The sequence below is a fragment of the Chenopodium album genome, chromosome 9, assembly GCF_948465745.1.
Source record: "Chenopodium album chromosome 9, dcCheAlbu1.1, whole genome shotgun sequence".
In the NCBI taxonomy this organism is placed as follows: domain Eukaryota; kingdom Viridiplantae; phylum Streptophyta; class Magnoliopsida; order Caryophyllales; family Amaranthaceae; genus Chenopodium; species Chenopodium album.
The window spans coordinates 27637380-27662547 of NC_137842.1; the positions used below are offsets into that span (position 1 = coordinate 27637380).

At 35.8% G+C, this 25168-nt stretch overlaps 1 long non-coding RNA gene and 2 other non-coding genes across 5 annotated transcripts; all 3 read right to left on the reverse strand.

Moving 5' to 3' along the window:
* Positions 1-1885: 1885 nt before the first annotated feature.
* Positions 1886-1991, reverse strand: LOC145561061 (small nucleolar RNA R71). The gene has a single exon (XR_014093644.1). It is a non-coding gene; the product is annotated as a small nucleolar RNA R71 (small nucleolar RNA).
* A 12118-nt stretch (positions 1992-14109) lies between these two features.
* LOC145560987 (small nucleolar RNA R71) lies at positions 14110-14215 on the reverse strand. Its single transcript, XR_014093573.1, has one exon. It is a non-coding gene; the product is annotated as a small nucleolar RNA R71 (small nucleolar RNA).
* Positions 14216-18351: 4136 nt separating this feature from the next.
* LOC145558491 (uncharacterized) lies at positions 18352-23753 on the reverse strand. Of its 3 annotated transcripts, none has more exons than XR_014092501.1 (7): positions 23535-23753; positions 22013-22097; positions 21598-21721; positions 20186-20563; positions 19795-19888; positions 18714-18866; positions 18352-18614 (listed from the first exon to the last, which is right to left on the reverse strand). It is a non-coding gene; the product is annotated as an uncharacterized LOC145558491 (long non-coding RNA). The 3 variants fall into 3 exon arrangements; XR_014092499.1 differs by having other exon boundaries at positions 20186-20568; XR_014092500.1 differs by having other exon boundaries at positions 20186-20624.
* Between the last annotated feature and the right edge of the window lie 1415 nt (positions 23754-25168).

Consider the following 25168-nt stretch of genomic DNA (forward strand, 5'->3'; position numbering starts at 1 on the left):
CAAAAGATTAATGAAAATATATTATATGAGAAACTAGGAGCTACTCTAGTGAGAAAAGATATGATGGAGATGGAATACAAAAAAGTAACCTTGTAGGTCCAGTTAAACATTATCAGATTCACAACTTCTTTGATGATACCTATGATTTCAACACTTGTAAGGCCTGCTCTAATCAATTTGTATTTTGGCCCTGTAGTGTGGAGGTAAAATACACTAAGAAACCTAGAGGGGAGTAGAAATTAATAAAGACAATCATACTAACAGCTCATTTTGTACATGACACTATTTTCTAGAAATAGTAAAAAGAGAAAGTAGAGAGAGAAGCTTAGGATTACTTGATTATACTTGAATTTTATCTTTGATTTCAACTTGATCTTGGATTTCTTCTTCAATTTAATGAAAGCTTGTAAGATTTCTTTCCTTAAAATTTACTTTAATAGAAATTTCCTTTAATTCTTGAATGTTTGATTAGAATTTTATTCTTCGCTTTAGAATTTGTTGAGTGATTGAATTTCTTCTTGATTAGACTTGAAATGAATATGTTAGTTATTGAATTTGTTGTGTTTATCAATTTCACAATGATTAGTGAGTAGATTAATTACTAGGGAGAAGGGGAAGCATGCTTGATTGATGATTTTTGCTAGTTGATGATATTTTATTGATTGAATTGTTGCAATTAAATTGGTTGACATAGTAGTGCATGTGATTAATTAGACTAGGAGTTATCAGCTTATAAGATTAAAATAGATTGCATTTCAATTTTCAATGACATGAACCCTTGATTTGAAAATTGTTTTAATTAATTGAATTTGATTGTGATTTTCCTTGATTTCCATTCATAGTGAACCCTAGTTTGGATTTTAGGAGAGAACTTTTAGATTCAATCGATTGCAACTAATGTTTGTGCTTTGTAATGTCATAATTGATTGACTGATCCATCAATTAGCATAATCATTGAGCTTGCATGTAGAACCTATACCCCTAGTGTGTAGTATATTGAATTTCTCAATTTATTTAGTTTTCTTGATACCTTAGCTACCAACCACAACCTTTTACGTTCTTAAAGGTAGTTTGACATAGGCTATAACTTACACCTACTCATTTTGTTGGGTTCGACCCTTGACTTACCATATACTCGTATTACGTTGGTCAAGTGTTTAGAAATTTAGTTTGGCTCTAGGAAAGAGTAGAAAATGACCTACATTTTCCTTGCGTCAAAATGGCGCTGTTGCCAGGGAATGATATTGGTGCTTTGTCATAGTTGTTTAGTCTATTTCATCCTTAATTGAAAAAACAAAAACATTTTTCTTTTTAGGCTACACTTGTAGCCGTACTACTAATCATTTCTTTTGAGATTGTATGCATAGAGCACATGGTCTTTCACTAGGGTCATTTGATCCGGAGATTGAAAGGACTATTGCAAGATTAATAGTTGCTAGACGATCTTTGAGTTCTAGCACCTCAAGTGAAAAAGAACCACAATAAGAAGAACGAACAAGAATCGGAGAAAATCCAAGGGTGGTGTTTAAAGAATTGGGGATTCCCGTTGCATATAGATTTGAGAGTGGGATTGTTCCACCTACAACACCGGCGAATGATTTTGAAATAAGGTCGATAATGATAACTTTGATTTAGAGGCAACAATTTAGTGGGGCCAAGCATGAAATCCCACTAAATCATCTCAAGGAGTTCGAAAAATATTGAAATTATATCATGGTGAATGGAGTTTCCTAATAATTCATCTGCCTCAAGCTCTTTCTCTTTCCCCTCATAGGGCGTGCCTTGGAATGGCTAGACAAGGAGGCCAAGCCGAATTCTCTAAGGAAATGGGACGAAGTGACTAAGGAGTTTTTATCCCGTTTCCATCCACAAAAGAAAACGGCAGAGGCTAGAGCTTTGATTCAAGGTTTCAAACAAAAGCCTAATGAGAGCCTCTATGAAACATAAGAGAGATACAAAGAGTATCAAATAGATTTTCCTCACCACGGAATTTCTACTTACCAAATTATTCAAATATTCTATAGAGGCCTTATTCGTCATGGGAAATCATACTTAGATGGAGGAGCTGGAGGTCCCATCATGAATAAAACGGAAGAGGAAGTGGTAGATATAATTGAAGACATAGTGATATACTATAGATATTAGCAAGATGAAGAAAGAGAGTCAACTAGAAAGAGTAGCTCTTTGGTGTACTCGGTTGATCATCTAAATGCAATCAACAATCTATCCTCACAAATGACAAACTCGGGGAAGGAAATGTTCGCTATCAAAGCAAAGTTGGAAAGTGCTACCTCCCATGTCTCGTTTCTTCCCTCTGAATCTAAGGGGAGAGGTATGTCTTCTAATCCTCAACCATCTCCCTCTTCTAGTAACATGCCTAGTGGATGCTTGTTTTGTGATGTTTGTGGATCATATGATCATGATGCTTATCATTGTCCTCATGCATGTATGGATGTTTTTTATGATCAAGATGGAAATGTGAATGAGCATGTGAACTTTGTGTCAAACAATAATGATTCTAGGGTTGAGAATCAAAGACGACAATGGAATAGGAATTACAACAACCATGTCAATTTTGACAACTACAACCAAGGTGGTGGAAATAGGAACCATGGGAACCACAATTCCCGAGGTAACTATAACAACCAAGGTTATAGTGTCCAAAATCAAAACCAAAATTATTGTAATCATAACCAAGGTTATAGTAACCATAATCAAGGTAGAGGTAATTGGAACAAAAAAATAGGGGAAATTTTAAAAATAACTCTCAAAAGGGTCCCCCACTTGAATTTGCTCCAAAGGCCCAAAATGATAATTTCTATGTTTAATCCTCTTCTTCTTCTTCTAGGACTATTTGGAAGAAATCATTGAAAATCAAATGAAGTTGTTGAACACTTACATGGTCGTAAGTGACAAGAAATCTAATGTAATGATGACTCATAATAAGATGCTTGAAAACCAAATTTCTCAACTTGATAATTGTTTGAAAGATCAAGCTAGTCCTTCTTTGCCTTCCTAAGGTCTAGATCCCAAAAGACTGGTCAATGCTATTGTTACAAGGAGTGGTAAGGTTTTTTAGGAGAGTTTACCTAGGAAGACTAAGACAAAGGAGGTCACAAATGAAGTTTTGGTAGAAGATGAGAGAGATGGTGCATCTTCGAGTGAGGTTGAGATTAGGAAACCTAGTGAGGTGAGAGTGGAGAGAGAAATTGTGAAACCTAAGCTTCCTTATCCACAAAAATTCATGAGACACAAGTTGGATGAACAACTTGGAAGATTTATTGACATGCTTAAGCAACTTCAACTTTCTCTACCATTTACCTAAGTTGTCACCCAAATGCCCAACTATGCAAAATTCCTCAAAGACATTTTGATCGGTAAGAGGACTTGTGATGTTGTAGAGACGGTGAACTTGACCAAGAATTGTAGTGGAATTATAATGAACAAGATGTCACCTAAGTTAAAAGACCCCGGAAACTTTTCCATCCCTAGTGCCATTTATTAAATGCAAATCGAGAATGCCTTATGTGACCTAGGCGCTAGTGTAATCCTTATGCCATATTCGGTATTCCAAAGACTTGAGCTAGGGGAACTCTTACCTACCAAAACCACTTTGCAATTGGCCAATATGTCAATTAAGTTTCCTAAAGGTAAGGTGGAGGATGTCCCTTTGAGGGTTGGGAAATTTGTTATTCCAGTGATTTTTTTGGTGCTTGAGATGGACGAAGATGATAACATTCCTATCATTCTAGGGAGACCATTCCTTGCTACTTCGGGTGCTATGATAAATGTGAAGAGTGCTAAAATTTACTCAAAGTAGGGGATGAGGTGATAGAATTTGACTTGAATGATAGTATGAAGTATCCAAGTTCTTCTTTATAAAATTGCATGTTGATTGATTCTCTTGATCATTTTGTGTCTTCCATGCATGAGCAATTGCTCACTTCTAACGATGCTCTTGAGAATGTTTTGTTGAATAAGGAAAAGATAGGTGCTCCTCGCAAGGAGATGGTTTTGTATGAAGATATTCTCAATGGAGGCCTTGAGGATGTTGAAGATCGAATGTGTTTGAGCATTTCTAGCCAAGAAGTGTTGCAAGTGGCTACATCAAAGGAAGGTAAAGGTGTTCCAATGGTTGAGCTTAAACCTCTTCCATCACACCTTAGGTATGAATTCTTGGGTCCCAACTCCACCTTTCCCGTGATTGTTAGCTCTTCTTTGAGAGATCTCTAAGCTCAAGAGTTGTGTGGTGTTTTGTGAAAGCACCAAGGTGCTTTGAGTTATTGATGAGTGTCATATATGGCACTCATTTGGTTTTCTTTATGGTGAAATTCATGCTATTTTATAGCTCTTTTCTTTAGTTTTTCCTTAGTTTTACTTTTTATTTCTTTAGTTTGCATTTTCTTAGGTGAATTTATATTTTTATGCATTTCTTGTTTATTTCGTTATTTTCTCTTTTATTTACTTGTTTTTGTTCATTATTCATGTTATGATTGTAATCCAAAGATTCTCGAGTCTCCTTCCCAAGTTTTACATCATTTGAGATGCCTCTTGCCTACCATTTGAAGTTCAAGTTTGAAGCAGTGTACAGGCCAAGTCTTCTAGCTCGTGCATGCAAGCGGTGGGTACACCATTCTTGGTGTTGAACCCACTATGGGGGCTATTTGGAGACTGTCTCCTTCCGTATTCATCAACATCATCAAGTGGAGCACATGAGGAAGAGCAAGTCGAAGGTGAAGGAGGCTGCCATGCTCCTAGGCGCAGGCGCACACGACCATGGCGCAGTCGCGCCATTCAGGGTCTCTGTTCCGTACCCAGTTTTTTCTAGCCGTGCTCCTCCTTGGAGTTGGCAGCGCCTGTACGGGTCTATTCTTGACGATCAAACTAATTTCTGTTTGTTAGTTTTACTATATATAGATTTTCCTTCTATTTTTAAAGAGAAGTTTTAAAAAGAAGAGAATTAGAATAGAAATTTGAGATCATTTTGTAGAAAGAGAAACTCTAGGTTATATAGAGAGAAGTTCTTGATTGATGGTTTAATATTGATGATTCTAAGCATTTTCTCCATTTATTTGAAGCAAGTTGGTAAGGATTTCTTTTATTTTAATGCAATCTTTATCTTTTGATTTCAATTGTTTTGTTTATTGTTAAAGTTTATTGAATTTGTGATTGAATTAGTTTGATTAATATGATGATGATGAATTTGTTTTTTAGCTTAGTTTTGATCTTTATTTCCATGTATTGTGAGTAGTTTTCTTGCTAGGGGAATGGTGAAGCATATATGAGCAATGGATTCATGCTAATTGGGAGAAATTGATGGAGTTGATGTAGTGATTAAATTGGTTGATTGATTAAGTGCATGTGTGTGATTGATTGAAGAGTAGCTAACTTTGATTGTTGCACTAGATTGCATTGTAAGTTCACATTGATACGGACAATTGATTTGTGGCTTGCATTTGTCGATTGAGTTGGTTTGTGAAGTTCCTGGCTAAAGTCTCTTGTAGTTGGCGCTAGTTTGACCTCTAGGAGATTAGCCTACCATACTCTCTTGATTGCTTAATTGATTTTCCCTCGCAACGCTCAACTTACTTAATTCCAATCCTATTTAGTTGTATCCATTGTATGTATATGTGGATCCTAAACCATAGTGTTTGATACATTTGGTTTTAATCTTGTTTCCTTAGTTTTTTAGAGTACACACACCTTACTTCACTTCTTTAAAATAGCTTAGCTTAAGCATTAGCATTCACCTCCCAAACCTAGTTGTTCAACCCTTGACTTACTCCTATGCTAGTTATAAAGGTATGTTGAGTGATTACAAATTTTATTTTGCCTACGGAAGATTAGTCCAATGACCTCGTCTCAACCCTTGTTCAAAATGGCGCCGTTGCAGGGGAATGACGTAGTTTTTTGCTATTGTTGTTGAGTCTATTTCACCTAATTTAAAAAATACAAAAAGATTTTTCTCTTTAGGCTAAATTTGTAGCCGTGCTATTGATATTTGCTTTGAATTTTTGTATGCGTAGGAAAAGAGGAAGGACTTGATGGGTGTCATAAATGGCACCCATTTGATGAACATTAGGTCGTTTTCACCTTCTTTTCATATCTTTCCTTCTTAATAAATGTTTAGTTTTATGCTTTTGCTCTTTGTTTAACCTTTCCTCACTTATTTTGTATCTTTTGTGCATTTTGTTGGTTTTTCTACTCTTTTCTCCTTTATTTGTTCAATTTTCGTGGTTGTAGGTATTGTAAGAGGTCCGGGTCTTGATATTTGTGATTTACTAAGGTGGGAGATGCTTTTGGAGCAAGCTCATGGCAATTGGAAAGCTCAAGATGTAAGGAAGTGGATTCTCCAAGTTCTAGCTCTTGCGCTTTGAAGCCGTGCTCTAATGAAAATGGGGTGTTGAACCCACAATCAAGTGATTTTAGGACTACCTCTCTTAGTGTTTATCATCATCATGTTGTGCGTTCATTCAAAGATCTTAGCGAACGCACGAAGCCGCTAGAAGATCGAAGAAACCCAGAAACGCGCGAGCGCGCAAAGCACTGGAGCGGGCGCGCCACCTGTATGCGTATGCTCTCCACCCTTGCTCCCGCGGCCGCTCCTCTCTAGGTACTCCCTTGCTCGATTTTTTTTCGCGCCTCCTATATATACCTTTGTAACCCGATTTTTGAATGTTTTTTTAGAAGCAAGTTTTATTTTAGATTTAGATCATATTCTTAACTTAATTGATAGCTTCTCTCTCTAGTTTTAAGGTTAGTTTTAGGAGTAGATTTTAGAGAGAGAAAGTGAGGAATTTCAATGGTGATTGAGAGATTGAAGATTCAATGGTGACAATTGTGTTGCAGATCTTCTCTATTATCAATTATCATTCTTAACTCTATCTCATTTTGTTGTTTTGTTTAATATTCAAGTTTGTTTGATTTGATTTTGATGTTTGATTGTTGATTAGTTTAATTGTTCTTCATATATTGTTGATTCTTGATTTGTTTAGTTGTTAGTTGATTAGATGATGATGTTAGAGTAGTTGTTTGCGAAGAATTGGGTGAAACTTGTATGATTGATTGATTGTGCTTAATTTGGGGATTGTGTTGATTAATTGTTGAGATTAAAGTGATTAATGGAAGTTTGCATGTGTGTTATTCGATTAGGCCTTGAGAATTATGCTAGATGGCATTGTAGTTTCTAATGATACGAACCATTGATTTAGGAATTTCAATTGTCCATTGATCTTGATTAGTGATGCTCTTAGTTAAAGTCTCTTGTAGTTGGCGCTAGTTTGACCTCTAGGAGATAGCTTGTTGACTCTCTTGATTGAGCTTTCCATTAGTCTTCACAACCATTGATTTGCATATTGTTCCCGAGTTGCTATAATTGTCATGATTACTTGTAGATCCCCGTTACTAGTGCTTTATTTGTTTGGTTTCTTTGTTTGTTAGTTGTTAGTGTTCTCCTTTTATCTTTGTCTTCGACCTAGCTTAGGCGCATAATTGGGAGCGCTTGAACATTACCTTTCCTTTGGGATTAACCCTTGACTTTCCTCTATACTTGTATATAGGTTTGTTAAGTCTTTATAAATTTAGTTTGATCGAGGGAGGATTAGTTTCAACGACCTAGTTCCACCCTTCGTCAAAATGACACCGTTGCCGGGGAACGGTGTCTATGTTTGAGTGTTTTTTATTGCTTGAGTCTAGGTCTTTGTATATACTTTTCTATTTGATTTTTGTTTGTTTTGTATAAAAAATGAGAAATACCTCGTTTCCTCAATATAAGAATGAGCCATTTTAGGTGTATTTTAATACACTAGAGAACCTCATTAGTTACCATGGTTATGATCTTTGGGAGGCTTGTGAGATTTGTTATCATAATTTGACTAAGAAAACTAGAGACATTGTTGAAAGCATGTTTAATGGTAGATTTCGGGCATTGTCAATCGATGATGCTTGGGACTTTTATGTATGATTTGCTAGAGATAGTTATGAGCGTGGTAATGGTTATTCAAATGCTTCTATTGATGATTGTTGTGTTCCATGTTCCATGAATGATGAATGATGAATCTTGCATGCCTTCTTGTGCCCCCATTCCCCATTTTGATGATGTCACTCATATCTCTATTGTTGATCCTCGCATGCTTGCACATAATTCTTTCCCCCATGATACTCCTTAATGCTCTTCATCTTTCCAATCTATAGGGTCTAGCTTTGAGTTTCCTCATAATCAAATTCGTGGTTCATTGAGAGAATTAGAGATGAATACTAATTTGGAACCAATTGAGATGAGACTTTCAAAGATTTTGAGAAGCAAAATGGAATTGGTGAAAATGTTGGAAGAGAGTAATGTGGGTGTTCTTAGAAAGGATGAGGAGATGGAGAATCAATTGTCATCGATGATGAATGTAAATGAAGTTTCTACCACTTTGGTAGATATGGAAGATGATGATGATGATCGTTTTGAGGGCTCCAAGGTGTGCGAGGAGGACGTTAGAGAGCCTATGAGAGAGGAAAAGGGTGTGGAGATGGATGTTCCAAAAGAGAGTTTGCACTTTGAAATTCATTCCATTGAGCGTTTAGATGGAGTTGAAGAGAAACTAAAAATGTTGACTTCTCTTAATTTTAAGGAAACGTTAATTCAAGTTAAGGAGGATGGGACATTGCAATTTTTGAAGCGTGGAGAAGTTGTGAGGAAAGAGAGTGAGGATGAGAAGGATGAAGTAGTTTCCATGGGAGATTGGATGTTTGAGGGTGATGAGGACCAAGAGGTTTTGAGTGTTGAAAAATAAAATGATAAGTCAATTCCCCCACCCACCTCCCTTGATTGTAATTTCATTCCTCCATTCTTTTTTTTTAAAACCAATCTTCTTCCACCCCATTTCCTTTGAATGATGACCATGGTTGCTTTGAGGGTAAGGCCTTGAGCTTAGATGATTTTGATGAATAAGAGGTTCCATATGATAAGGTTGAGGAGGTGGAGCTTACATTTGATGATTATGAAGATGAGAGTGAAGTGTTTGGTGATGTTGAGTCTCCAAATCCTATCTCAAATCTTTAACCATTTCCTTCCTCTTTCACCTTTGATGATCCCTTCTCTTCTACATTTTCCATAATTGAAAATGGTGAGGCCTTTTTAGAGGGAGATTGTACTTCTCATGTTTATTTTGAGCTACCTCCTAAGTTTGACCCTCAACCCTTGGATGAGCTTCCTTTAAACCTTAATGATGATTTAAAGATTTTGAGAGCTCATTTAGGGAGTGAAGTTTATGAGGAGGGTGTGATTAAGAATAAGCTAAATTTGGAAAATGACGATTTGGAGGAGAGCCCTTTGGATGTGAGTTCATTGGATGAGAGAGCTTGTGTTTTAATGGACAATGGTTTAAGTGAGAAACCAATTTCCATTTCTTCACCTTACACCTCATTTTCAAGAAAGCTTAATCTTGTTCCCTCCTATCCCATGTCATTACCTTCTTTTCTCATATCCCCTCCTCTTGAAGAACCTTTGGTCCCCCAAGTGCCTTCTTTGATGACTTTTGAGGACAACGGTGGGATTTCCAACCAAAAATATTTTGTTGAGAAGAGTATTCCTTCTTCTTTTTCTTTTATCTCTCTTCCTTTTTCTTATATTCTTGTTTTTCCCTTCTCTCCTTCTTCTTCTTAGCATTCCTCTTCTCAACCTCTTAGGTGTGCACTAAGCTTGTTGCAAGCCTTCTTTTTGTCATGTGCACGCTTAATTTCTTATGAAATGTGTAGTAGAGCATTTGACAAGATCTTACGATCGTTGCAATATTATTTTACTAGAGCGGTCGAGCTTGGACCTTAAGCAAGCCTTTCTCGGGAAGTAATCTGTGTTTTATTGCTTTCATTTTCTTTTCTTTTTAGAATAGATTTTCTCTCATGGAAATGTTTGTGTGCCTTTTGCTAGGTACATGACTTGATATACTTTGGTGCTTCGATTTGGATCAAAAAGCAAGGAAGCTTGACTCTTATTTTTGTTAGCATATGGAAGGTAAGGTTCAATTCTTGAGGAAATTCGCTTTGAAAGGTTTAATTGGGTCATTTACGGGTATTTTCACCCACCTAATATCCGGTAATATCCTTCCTTGCTCTTTCTCAAGTGGATGATGACTTGTTGGATATATGTTGGTTTGTTAGATTGATCTCCTTGTTTTCCCCTCCCATGGTTTCTATGATTTATGTTTGAGTGTATTGTCTCATTCAAGCTTGGGGGAGGGTATTCTATCATGTTTGATGGGATGTTGATTCACATATGTTATGCACCTTTGTATATGCCTTTCTATCTTCTTATATTTTGAAAAACTCCAAAAAGATGTTTGTTTGTAAATTTGTTTTGTTCTTGCTCTGAACATAATACTTTTGGACTTGTATAGGTAATTGCTTTTCTTCTTAAATGGTAACAGTATGCACGGTTTGAGAGTATGTTTGGTTGATTTTAGGATAGAGTATGCTAAGGTAGTCGTTTAGAACTTTTGGGACATTGAAGCCGGATTCTATTTGTTTTTGAAAATTTGCAATTTCTCCCTTTTGGTGAATTTGAAGCTAATAGTGAGTTTTTGCTAAAACCTTGTGAGGTTTCATGATTTTCAAGCCTTCTACATATCTTGCATGAGCGGCATAGATCCTTGACTATTGCGGACCTAATCTTGAATCTTTACTCGTAATTCTCAAACACGAGACCGAACCATCTAGGGAGGACAAAGGCATCTTTTCGGGGTGGTAATTTTTCTTTTTCTAGGTTTAATCAGCTTTATTTTTAGTTCATTGGGTTTACATTTGCCTTCTTGCTAACCATTTGAGCATTTTTTCTTCTTTTCAAGCCACATCTTTAGAACTTTGAGCCTTTTGTTTCTTTTTGTTCCAATTTTGGTTTATGTTAAGCAAACGATCATGTTTTTGGAGTTTGTAGTATATAAGGTTGGATATTGGTTCTATTTGTAAGCAAGCTCATGTTGTGTGTATATTTTGTGAATAATGGCAAATGTATAATAGAAAAAGCCATCCAAAGTTAAAAAGGCAAGGACATAATAAATGCAAAGTTGTAAAAGTTGTCCAAAGTTAAAAGAGGCGAGGACAATTGCTTTGAATATATGCATTAAAAGAAAAAAAAGAGGTGAAAATTCAAAAATTCAAAAATATTTTGATGTGATTCTTTTCCTCTTCTCAAGCATTGAGGACAATGCTTCATTTAAGCTTGGGGGAGAAGCGTTTACGCTTTTTGTGTATATGTTTGTGAGTATAGCTTTGAATAAGCTTAGGGGTATTAGTTTTTTTTTTTTGTTTGGTGACTTCCTGGTTTTGGTGTCGAGGTTTGGCCAATCTTTGCTTCATAACCTAGGTGTACCACCAAATTCTAAATTTTATGCCTACCCTCAACCTTTTGCCTTTACGTTACAACCATTGGAAAAGACCTTTCGACCTAGAGGTTGAGTCACATACCGAGGAAGGGCATTATGAGTTAAAGCCTAAGGAAAGGGGATGCAAAGTCAAGATGTCGAGAAACCTCAAATATATTTGTTTTTCCAGTTCATTCGAGGAACTATAGAGACGCTCACTAAAAAGTAGATTTGAAGCTAATTGGGAGAATGTGCTAAAATGTTTTGAGATGAAAGTGAATTACGTTTCTTTAGTTCTTTATGCTTAGTATGTCCTATGTTTCAATAAACGTTAAATATCTTAGAACGTGCACTCCCTTGCATTCATTTATGCTTGTACATTTGGAAAGTCCTTTCATGAACATTTGTTTGCTTTTCTTGTATTTTGGTTTCTTTTTTATGTTTTGCCTTGTTTGTATTATTACGAGAGTTATAGGTTAATCTCTTAGGAAACCTTTACGAGTGCATCACTCGTCCTCTAGGGCGATCTAGGGGCTTAAATGGCTTGTCTTTAGTTGCTTAAATTGACCGTGATTCCTATGAAAGAGATTTAGTGTATATTCTTGTCTCTTCTCTTCTTTTTGTTTGTTTAAATAAGCTCATCATTTCTCCCTTGGTTTTGTGTTGTTCGAGGACGAGAAAAAGGTAAGCTTGGGGGTATTTGATGGGTATCATAAATGGCACCCATTTGATGAGCATTTAGGTCGTTTTCACCTTCTTTTCATAGCTTTCCTTCTTAATAAATGTTTAGTTTTATGCTTTTGATCTTTATTTTACCTTTCCTTTCTTATTTTTTAGCTTTTGTGCACTTTGTTGGTTTTTCTACACTTTTCTCCTTTATTTGTTCTATTTTCGTGGTTGTAGGTATTGTACAAGGTCCGGGTCTTGATATTGGTTATTTACTAAGGTGGGAGATGCTTTTGGAGCAAGCTCATGGCAATTGGAAAGCTCAAGATGTAAGGAAGTGGATTCTCCAAGTTCTAGCTCTAGCGCTTTCAAGTCGTGCTCTCATGAAAATGGGGTGTTGAACCCACAATCAAGTGCTTTTAGGACTGCCTCTCTTAGTATTTATCATCACCATGTTGTGTGTTCATTCGAAGACCTTAGCGAACGCAGGAAGCCGCGAGAAGATCGAAGAAACCCATAAACTCGCGGGCGCGCCACCTGTATGCGCGGCCGCGCCTCTCTGGGTACTTCCTTGCTCAGTTTTTTTTCGCGCCTCTTATAAATACCTTTGTAACCCGATTTTTGAAAGTGTTTTGAGAAGCAAGTTTTATTTTAGATTTAGATCACATTCTTAGCTTAATTGAGAGCTTCTCTCTCTAGTTTTAAGGTTAGTTTTAGGAGTATATTTTAGAGACAGAAAGTAAGGAATTTCAATGGTAATTGAGGGATTGAAGATTCAATGGTGACAATTATGTTGGAGGTCTTCTCTATTATCAATGAGCATTCTTAACTCTATCTCATTTTGTTGTTTTGTTTAATATTCAAGTTTGTTTAATTTGATTTTGATGTTTGATTGTTGATTAGTGGAATTGTTCTTCATATATTGTTGATTCTTGATTTCTTTAGTTGTTAGTTGATTAGATGATGATGTTAGAGTAGTTGTTTGCTAGGAATCGGGTGAAACTTGTATGATTTATTGATTGTGCTTAATTTGGGGATTGTGTTGATTAATTGTTGAGATTAAAGTGATTAATGGAAGTTTGCATGTGTGTAACTCGATTAGGCCTTGAGAATTATGTTAGACTGCATTGTAGTTTCTAATGATACGGACCATTAATTTAGGAATTGCAATTTTTTATTGAGCTTGATTAGTGACGCTCCTAGTTAGAGTCTCTCGTAGTTGGCGCTAGTTTGACCCTTAGGAGATAGCTTGTTGACTCTTTTAATTGAGCTTTCCATTAGTCTTCACAACCATTGATTTGCATATTGTTCCCGAGTTGCTACAATTGTCATGATTACTTGTTGCTCCCCGTTCCTAGTGCTTTATTTGTTTGGTTTCTTTGTTTGTTTGTTGTTAGTGTTCTCCTTTTATCTTTGTCTTCGACCTAGCTTAGGCGCATAATTGAGAGCGCTTGAACATTACCGTTCCTTTGGGTTCGACCCTTGACTTGCCTCTATACTTGTATATAGGTTTGTTAAGTGTTTCTAAATTTAGTTTTATCGAGGGAGGATTAGTTTCAACGACCTAGTTCCACCCTTCGTCAGGACTCTAGTGTCATTTTATCCAGAAATTGAGAGAACAATAACAAGGATAAAGGTTGCTAATCGCTCTTCAAGTATAAGCTCTCCAAGAGAGGAAATTCATCAAGAAAGAGAAGAGGAGAATCGAGGAAGCATGGGAGCTAATCCAAGAGTTGCTTTGAAGGAGTTGGGAACTCCCAGTGCTTATAGATTTGAGAGTGGCATAACTCCACCAACAACTCCCGCCAATGACTTTCAAATAAGGCCGGTAATGATAACAATGATTGAACGAAGGCAGTTTAGCGATGCCAAGCATTAAAACCACTAAACCATCTAAAAGAGTTCGAGAAGTATTGTAATAACATCAAGGTCAATGGGGTGTCTCAAGAATTCATAAGGCTTAAGCTATTTCTGTTTTCCCTAATCGGAAAGGCTTTGGAATGGTTAGACAAGGAAGTGAAACCTAATTCCTTGAGAACTTAGGATGAGGTCACTAAGGAGTTTTTTTCCCGTTTCTACCCTCAAAAGAAGACTGCAGAGGCAAGAACTCTAATCCAAAGTTTCAAGAAAAAGCCTAGTGAGAGTTTTTATGAGGCTTGGGAAAGATACAAGGAGTATCAACAATAATGTCCTTATCATAGAATTCTGACTAACCAAATCATACAAATTTTCTATGGAGGATTGAGCCCCCAAGGGAAGTCGTATCTTGATGCCAGAGCCGGAGGCCCGAGTATGAACAAGACCGAAGAAGAGGTTGTAGACATAATTGAGGATGTAGTTCGTCACTAAATGGATTGGAAAGAGGGAGAGAGAGATCCTATAAGCAAGAGTGGCTCAACGGTTTATTCGGTTGATCATCTCAATGTAATCAATAACTTGTCTTCCCAAATCTCAAACTTGGGGAAGGAGATTACATTGATCAAAGCCAATCTAGAGAGTGCCTCTTCGTTCGCACCAAGTCTTCCCTCCCACATAAAAGGGAGAGGTACACCTTCTAACTCTACTCGTCATCTAACTCAAGTATTATGCCAAAAGCCAAGCTAGAGAGTGCCTCTTCGTTCGCACCAAGTCTTCCCTCCCACATAAAAGGGAGAGGTACACCTTCTAACTCTACTCGTCATCTAACTCAAGTATTATTCCAAGTGGTTGTGTCTTTTGTGATGTTTGTGGGTCTTATGACCATGACTCTTCTAATTGTCCAAATGCTTTTGAAAATTGTGATGATGTTGAAAACAATGATTGTGAGTAAGTGAATTTTGTTTTCAATAATAATGGTGGACAAAGATTAGATGGTCCAAGGAATTTTGGGAATAGGAATACTCACCAACAAGGTAGTTTTGATAACTACAACAATGGTAGTTATAGGAACCAAAGAAATCAAGGTTTCCGAGGTAACTATAACAATCATGGTAATAGTAATCAAAACCAAATCCAAGGGTATGAAAATCAAGGACAATCTCATGGTTTTGGTGGCCAACACCAAAATTTTGGCAACAATCAAGGCCGAGGTAATTGGAACAAAAAAATAGGGGAAATTTTCAAAACAACAACCAAAGGGGACGCCCACCTGGATTTGCTCCAAGACCTCAAGGCAATGGTGATAATTCTTATGCTCAACCCGCATCTTCCAAGACTACCATAGAGGAGATCATCGATAACCAAACAAAGTTTTTAAACACTTACATGTCGGTGAGTGATAAGAAGTTAAATGAGATGATGACACACAACAAGATGCTTGAAACCCAAATCACTCAACTAGCCAACACTTTGAAAGATTAAGCTAGCCCTTCTTCATTACCTTCTCAAGGAGTTGATTCTAAGAAACTCGTTTATTCTATCACCACAAGGAGTGGAAAACTGCTTGAAGAGAGAGTTTCTAGGAATAGTGAGGAGGATGAGAAGAAGAGTGATTCAAGTGAGGAAAAATCGAAATAAGTGTTAAAGTGTGTGAGCAAAGAGGAAGTCCTTAAGAAAAAGAAGAGTGTTCAGAAAGTGCAAGAGGACGTGAGAAAACTCAACCTTCCATATCCCCCAAAAGTTTATGGGGAACAAATTAGGTGAACAATTTGGGAGATTCCTTGACATGTTGAAGGAGGTCCATATTTTTATCCCTCTCGCCAAAGCCATGACACAAATGCCTAGATATTTTAAATTCCTTAAGGATATCTTGAGTGGCAAGAGAGAGCGCAATGAGATAGATTCAGTAGAGCTTGGTAAGTGTTGTAGTGCCTCGATTCACAATGACCTACCAAAGAAGACGAAAGATCCGGGTAATTTCCCCATTCCTTGTAAAATCAAGAGTAAGATGTTTGAAAACGCATTGTGTGACTTAGGTGCTAGTGTTAGCATTATGCCTTACTCAGTGTTTAAGAAGCTTAAGCTATGAGAACTTCTTCTTAGAACATGACCTTGCAATTGGCCGATAGATCCATTAAGTTCCCAAAAGGAAGAGTTGAGGATGGTCACCTTAAGATAGGTGGTTTCACGATTCCCGTAGATTTTATTGTGCTAGAAATTGAAGAGGATGATCACATTCCTATTATTTTAGGGAGACCATTCTTAGCTACCTCGGGAGCTTTAATATATGTTAAGGGAGGCCGTATCACTTTCAGAGTTGGTAATGAAAAAGAAAGTTTTGAGTTAAAACCGATGCATGAATCCTTGTCTTTTGTGAAAGGAATCATAAATGATAATTCCCTTTTGTTCATTGGATAATGCATGTGTGATTAATTCTTCAACTAATAGTGTGCATGAGATTTTTTATGATGTTCTTGTGAGTTTTGATTGCATGAAAGTTATTGAAGAGAAAAAGAAGCTTTCAAAGGCTATGGACGAAGAGGTATATAACATTCTGCATTGGTTTGATGATTCCAAGGAAGTGGATGGTGTTAAACTGTCTACAAGAAGAAACAAGGCCAAGAATAAGGCAAGGGCTTCTAGGAAGAAGTGAATGAGATTGAAGTTGAAGCATGATTATGTTGTTTTTGAAGTTCAAGCGAATGAAGTTTCATCAAGCAACAATGAGGAGTTGCTAAAAATTGAAGAGAAATTTCTACCTTCTGCCACTTCGAATAACGTGGTGTTCTTTGACCCTCCATGATTTAGAGGAAGGGTCGAGCTTAGGACCATAAGCAAGTGCTCCCCGGGAGGCAACCCGGAGATTTCTAACTTTTTCTTTTGATTTCTATTTTCTTAATTTTCTTAATTTTCTTTCTTTTTATTTTCCTTTCTTTCACTTGTTTTTCTTTCGGATTTATAGGGTGAATTCAGGAAAATGGATTAATTCAAATGAGCACGTGCAATGAAAAGGTGTTTTACGATTTTTGATGTGATTATGTTCGATTTTATAAAATTTGGAGGTCAAAGGGATAAGAAATGTTAGTGAGGTAAGATAGAGAATATTGTGCTAAAATTTGGAGAAAGTTTGAACTTGATGGGTTCATTGTGGTGCTATCATTATTTTGGGATGTTGAACCCACTGTCAACATCTTTAGAAACTTCCATATTTGGTGGGTTCAATAGCCCTGGGTTGATATTGAGCGAAGAGCCCACAAGTGAACGCACTAAATAAGCAAGAAGAATGAAACTCTAACAGACGCGGGCGCGCTAGGGGAGGGCGCAGCCGCGCGCGACACTGGCGCGGGCGCACTGCCAGGCTGCGCGGCCACGCACCCCTGCAGCAACTAGCCTTATCTTCTTTTTTCCCCTTTCTTTTCCTCATTTCTTCTTCTTCCCTATCACACTCGAGCACACCACTTCTCACTAACTCATAAACCGCACAAACCCTAACTCACTCTCATCAAATTTCATCACATAATCAACCAAATTTTCATCAAAATCATCAAATCTTCCTACATTTTCATCATTTTCAATAATGAATACACTAGTTCCATCCATTTCAATCTCCAATCTTTCTTATCCTTTTTTGAATCAATTTGGGGTTTTTCGATTTTGAGAGAATTGGTGGCCAAAACTTGTTTAAACTTGCTCCTTGTATGCTATAATCATCTTCTTTTACTCTTAATTGCATTATTATATCATATATTTGCAGGTATTAGATGGTTCTGGTTGTGGACAGTAGTAGTATGAATTTTGGTGATTTTGATGATTGATATTGAATTTTGGATGATTATTTTTGTTGTTTGTTGATTGTTATTGCCTCACATTGTGTTGTTTGATGTTTTTGTAGCAAATTGGAGCATATTGTTGAGAATTGGTGAAGTTGGATTTTTTGTAGTTTGGTAGTATGATATTGGTTTATGAGCATTGGTTCACTAGTGGAAAAAAGCTCATCCGTAACGGGTAAAAAGGGCCCATCCGTAACGGACAGCGTCCGTTACGTATGCGGCCGTTACGGATGGGCATTGTTATTCGTAACGGGCACCGTCCGTTACAAATAATAACTTATTTGTAACGGGCACTTGAAGTGCCCGTTACGAATAATGGGTTATTCGTAACCGACTTTCAGGTGCCCGTTACGAATAACCCCATTATTCATAACGGGCATCCAAAAGCCCGTTATATATAATCCCGTTATTCGTAACGGGCATCCAAAATCCCGTTACAAATAACCCCATTATTCGTAACAGGCATTTGTTTTTCCCGTTACGAATACCTTGTTATTTGTAACAGGCATGTATCTGCCCGTTACGAATAACATGTGCCCAATTTTTTTTTAAAAAAAAAAAAAATCCAGCACATTCATGCTAGATTTCTTATAGCTTTGCTTGCACATCATTTTATGAATTAACTAACGAGAGAAATTATGTTTAATGCATGGTACAGTAGAAAATCTCATATATAATCATCAAAGTTCAATTATCACCTAATAATTAAAATAAAAAAAAATTACAGTAGAAAACCAAGCTAATAATTATCACCTAAAAATTAAAATAATCAACTAGCTCAACACTACAACACTACTTCGATTATTTTACAGTAGAAAACTAAGCTACGAGGAGGAGCACGGGATACGGTGGGGCAGCAGGGATGGCAGTCGAGTGGCAAACTCTATATGAACCCAAAACAATCCTCAAATAAACCCTAAAAAGAAACAGCTCCATAAATCAAAAGCAACCCAAATTGTATCAATTTGAATCAAGTAATTCAATGAAAAAAACGGATGTTTAACAATCTATATACCTTCTAACAGCAGAGCGACTCCAAGAAGCCTGTAACGAAGAGACCCACACTGAGCAATAGCGCAAAGACCCCCCTATTGTTGTTAACCTTCTGGAAAATTAAGCCTCTTCTGCATAATTAAGCTCAGCTCCCAAACCCTTCTTACCTTCTCACCTATAATCACAACTCAAAACCATAAAAAATCATAATCAAAATCGCAAAAATACACAATATATATATATATATACATACATACATCCATACATATATATATATATATATATATATATATATATATATATATATATATATATATATATATAGAGAGAGAGAGAGAGAGAGAGAGAGAGAGAGCGCACTTTATCAGGAACCCCAATCTTGAACTAAAGAATAACAACTTGTGAAAGAAATTGTATGTGTTTATTCTATGGTAATCAAACCCAGTAACCAAAAAAATTACATATAATACCTCATATAGCAGTTTAAAGTCGATAAGATTCACAATAATCAAATACATTTCACGAGTAAGGATGAGTGATTACATTCAATCCTTATGTAGTATGATTGAAATAGTTTGTCAGATGTGCTTCATTTTACAGCAACATAAAGTCAGTCATATGATATTTTCAAACTTTGAGATGATGATAAAAGAAAGCAGAAGTTGCATCCCATAATTTAGCCGATGAACTTCTGAAATCTATATCAGAAAACCAACAAGGGTCTAATTAACCTTTTTAGCTATACCCAGGTCTATGTTCTGTGGCTCTACGAGCTAAAGTCGGCTATCTATCAATCAATGCTTGACGACTCCTACTATATGAGAGTCTATACAATAAACCTCTTTTCAAGCAAAACTATGCAAGTTCAATACTAAAGTTCAACCAATTTTTAAAATGAATATCACATAATAATACAAGATATACACCCAATAAACTTAAGCAAATTTATGCAAGTTCGTTAACTAAAATTATTCTAGCAAATTTATGCAAGCTCATTAACTAAAATTTGTTTGAGTATAGAATGAAAATAATTCTAGCAAAATTAACTGATTGTTTCAGTATGAATTATTCATTCTGAAAACTGCAATCCAGCTCTAACTGACCTGGTTTATGACAATAGCAGCGACACGGGCATTTAAAAAGACCAATTAGAAATAGTGGATAATTGAGGGTGTGAGCTCAATTTGAAGCAGAAATCTGAAATTGGGAGGAAGAAGAGTAAGAAATTAAAAAGACCAATTAGAAATAGGAAAGAAAACCTTTAGAAAAAAGGATTGAGGATTGTTCAATGCATGTTTGTAAAATAGACACTATAGAAGTAAACATGTAATTGCATAATTCAACCAAATTGAAAAATTGAAATCATAGAAGATAAATGATCACTCAGTACTCACAGAGAAGTGGGTAAATGCACATTCTAGATGGCTATCCTTAAGAACCACACTAAAGAACTAATCATAGTAATCAAATCTTTTATGACTATGCAGAACTTACCCAAAACTCAAATAATGATGACATAAGCAAAAAAAAGGAAAGCTAGAAACTTGCATCCCCCGTATCGAGAGTTAAAATTGTTACAAAAGCTCGCAACGCCGGGAGTCTTTAACTGAGGATTAACAGCATGGAGTTGGCACGCTGCACATAAAACAATGTATTCTCCCTTATCTTTTTTGACGCTTTCCATTCCAAGCAATCCCAAAACTAAAGGCCAATGTCACGTTGGAGGCGCCAAAGATCAAATAGGTAAGCATTGTTGGCTCCTGCCGAGTAGTCATTAACACACTTCTTCTGGTAAGTTTGCAGAAGATTTGAGCTAGATAAGAACCGGGAAAGCTCCTTTAATGCACCATGCTCAATTTCATGTCCCTCCAACTCTCCTTGCACATGATAATAGAGATCATTAAGTATCAAGTTCTCTATGTGGATTCCTTCACTAAAAGAAAAGAACAATATCCCATTACACCAGAGTACAAGTGCACTAAGGATCCTAAAGACAGAAACACATAGCAGGGATGGAGAATGCAAGAGTTCAATTTTTGAAATAAATGCACAAAAGGCATTCAGAAAAGACATAAATAAAAATGGGATATGCATCACATAACCTAAAGACCCAATTAGTATGTAAATTCTTTAAAACACAGATGTAGCTCCAGACCTCCAGTTACACAAGCAGCCATCACATCTTTTTGGCAGATACACATTTTATGACATTGGCGTACAAGCATTTATATATATATATATATATATATATATATATATACACATAGCTCCAGACCTCCAGTTACACAGGCAGCCATATATATACATAGCTCCAGACCTCTAGTTACACAGGCAGCCATCACATCTTTTTGGCATATACACATTTTATGACATTGGTGTACAAGCATTTATATATATATATATATATATATATATATATATATATATATATATATATATATATATATATATAAGTAGCTATCTTATTCATCCCACAAACTGGAAAACTCATTCCTCAAACAATAATAGCCTTCAAAATTCAATATAATACTTCTATACAGCAGTTTAAAGTCAGTAAAATCCACAATAATCAAATTCCATTTCATAAGCACATTTTGTAGGGTCTCAAGTATAAATCAAGTTTTATATTTATCCAACTCATTTCGCAGATTAGCAAGCAACTATAAATCTATAATATAGTACTAATCAACGCTCAGCTACATAAAAACCATTAAATTTCATAGCTTTGTAATTTCATTTATAAATTATTCAATGAAAACAAAAACAAGGTTATGATTGATTTCAGTCATGGTTAATCTGATACAGAAAACAAAACAAGTGGTAATCACTAAACAGTAACATTAGTGTTCATAGACATTTAAGCATTCAATTGCAAACATTCAGAACTTGAATTTTAACAAACTAACCTCAAGATATCGTTTCCTAGCTTCATCAACCTCATATTGCTGAGCTTCACAAAGGAAGCACCAAATTGACTCCTCTGTATCATGAGCTACATCCAACCTGAATTGCTCTGTGCTTTCTTCAAACCTATCAAAAAATAATTTAATTTATCTCAAAATTAAAAGACAGAAACATGTACTTTTTGCAAACACCAAATATTCAAAATTGCCACATTTTGTGTCTTAAAGTTATATGTTTGTAAGAGGATTGCATCAACTATACTTCATACACATTATACAACAAGCACAAAAGGCCAAAAGCCTACATTCATTATCACCTTATAAGTTATAATTACAGGAAAAAATAGAGCAAAAGCAAATCTCAATGGTAATAAGAGATTTAAATTATTTTCCACTAAATTGATTATGAATCATTTACATCTTCCACCATTATTCCGAGTTGCTCCAACTTTGATCTCAAATTCCATGGCTTCCTTGGCAACCAAATTCTAGCCTTTTGATTCCTACAATTTGAGATCAAGAATACATTAATCAAACAACATAACTTAAATCAATCAATCAAATAGTTAAAAAAGAATTGTAATATTCTAGTAGAGAAGCCATAATAATAATTGGGATTGAGATTAAAGAACGAGTATAATCTATATACCGCAATAATTACTACTTATATCACCAACCAAATTCTTCTTATGAAATCCCTTTGACAAAAATAACTTACATCAATTAAAAAAATAGTACAACAGCTAAAGTGTGAACTCTAATATCCTTGTAGATAATTACTAAGGCACGAAAAGAAAAAAAAAAAAACACGGACACACACACCATGCTTCACACACAAAGACCACACATACACCATGCTTCAGCTATATGCTTCTTACAGGCAATGTAAATATTGTAATTTTAGACTGATTAACCTATAGTCCATAATGCTTAACAAAGAATGATACTTGCATAACAAATGCAGATTATATTAATTATCTTTACAAGAATTCCTTAATAACTTACATTTTATTATTAGATTTTGAGTCTACTTATTAAGATTACCCAAGAAATATATTAGATTATATTGAGAAATGCTTTTCTAGCGTCTAAATTTTTGTTGATGATTTTGTATCTTGTAAATTTCAGTAAAGCCAACGTCAATATACAATATTCAAGATAGAAGTGACAAGCTTCAAGAATTAATTTTAAATCCCAATATTAACATGTGAAAAGGATATCAAAATTCACACTTTATTTTGATAAGAAATCTTCTTCTTTCCCCACCTTCCCACCAATTATTTACAAAAATCTCATAAAATAAATCCACTCACCAACTAAATTCGTGAGTTCTATTAACATCCACTAACATGGTTGTCTATTTTAAGAGAAAAGTAATTGTATCATGAAATCAAAACGCCACAAAATACAAGGATATATCCCTTATTTAATCTTATGGCCTTGGAATTTAAAGAAGTTTAGTGATAATTGAACCCTGATTGACCATCAATAATCAATTATTTTTACCCAATTTACTCACAAATCATCCCAATAATTTATAAATTCAATGAATCACGCATCAAATTAAAAAAAAATCTAAATAAAATTACAAGTATAAAATCGAGGACAAACATCAACGACAGAAAAATAAAATAAATTTTAAAAAAACATTAACCTTTTCAAATGAACATCAGTTATTCGAAAGCTAAGAAACACTGACATTTAAATGTCGTCAAAATTTAGTAATTTGCAGCGCTGCATGTAATTGAGAAAGCCACAATTTTTTTTGGAGAAAAATTGAATTAAAATCGAAAATAATAATAATAATAATAATAATAAAAAAAAAAAAAAAAAACCCTTGGTTAGAAGATTATGAAATTGTAAATTTGAGCAAAACAAAAACTCAAAAAACATGAAAATAATGAAATAATTTAAACAGAAAAGAAGAAAAAATCATTAACCTTCATGAACATCGATCATTTCGAGAGTGGGAAATGATGAAAGGTGATGGGTTTGTATCAACTACTTGCGCCGTTGCTAGGACCAACCAACTCGATCTTGAATTGTGGAAGAAGAAAAGAGGAGGATAGAGGAAGAAAGGCGAAAAGAGGAGGAGAAGAGAGAGAGGAAGATCAGAAGAGGAGGTGAGAGAGTGTGTGTGTGCGGCTGCGAAATAATACGGAGTAGTTTAAAACCCTAGCTGCTTGATTTAGGTGTAGCAGACTTTGTATTTGTCCGTTACAAATATCCACGATTCGTAACGGACATTTCTTTGTCCGTTACAATTATAAAATATTCGTAACGGGCATTTATTTGTCCGTGACAAATGATTTTTTTCCGTAACGGACACATATTTTTTCCGTTATAAATACACTTTTTGTACCGAATTTCATTATGCCCGTTACAAATGAGCCATTACAAATGAAGTTTTTTCCACTAGTGGTTTTTGGTTTCATTGTGATTAGTGATTGATTAGGAAGCAATTATTGATTTGAATTGGTGGTGATTTTGTTAATTTGAGATTGTATGATTTTGGTAGTAAGTTGTTGATTGGAGGTATCGGTAAAGGAGTGTGATTGTGGCATCTTGAAGTGTTGGTTGGTGTTTTTTGTGGTGTTTGTGGTGTAGTGTGATCGGATTTTTAATTTAATATCTTCGGAGGATCACCAAGTCTAAACACATAAAAAACCTTCTCAAGAAACGCAAGACCAACGTAACCATTAAAGAACCCACTCCTACCTCCTCTACCTCACAACCTTGCAAACCTACCCCTATTCCCAAATTACAAATCACCGACCAATCCAAAAATCAAGGTTCACCAAACTAAAAGAAAACCGTTCCCTAAAACCTTCCCGACATTACTTCCAGCCGGATATGATCAAGTAGGGAATTGATGAAGATCTAAGGGAATTGCTCAACAACCTCTGCATGGGAACATTTGTGAGCCATAGCTTCCGTACTTATGTTTAACCTACTTTGGAGTTTTTGGCTACGGTGGATCTTGTTGTAGTTGAGGGAGGAAACTACCAAGTTCGATGTCAACACTTTAACAACCATTTTGATAATTCTCTTGAAGAGTTCAATGCGGCTATTGACTTTGATCCGAATTCGGATATTTTGGATCTTGAGCTCTTTTTCAACAATGAGTATGATCAAAACTCATGGTGGGATGTCATTGTTGGGTGTGGTGACTTTGAGACCCGGTATGCTAAGATTAGTAAGGTGTTCCAACCATGTCTCCAAGTTCTCCATGGCTTTTGGGGTATTCGGTATTCCCGAAGCAAAAGTTAGGCAAAATGAGTCATTTAGAGCTTTGAATTATTTGGTTGGCTACTCATGAGGAATATCGAGGTCGCTTAAATTTGGGGTACACCTTTGTGAAGTATTGCCAAGGTTTGCAAGATAGGAAATCCGGAGAGATTCCTTGTGTTAGTATGGTCACAAGGCTCGTGACCAACCTTGAGCTCGATCACTATTTGCCATCTTGTACTCCGGTGAGAGATGTTGAATCTATCTACCTCGATATCAAGCAATTAAAGCAAATTTAATTTTTGGTAAAGAACAATGATGATGAGTTGTTCGATTGGCTTAGGGA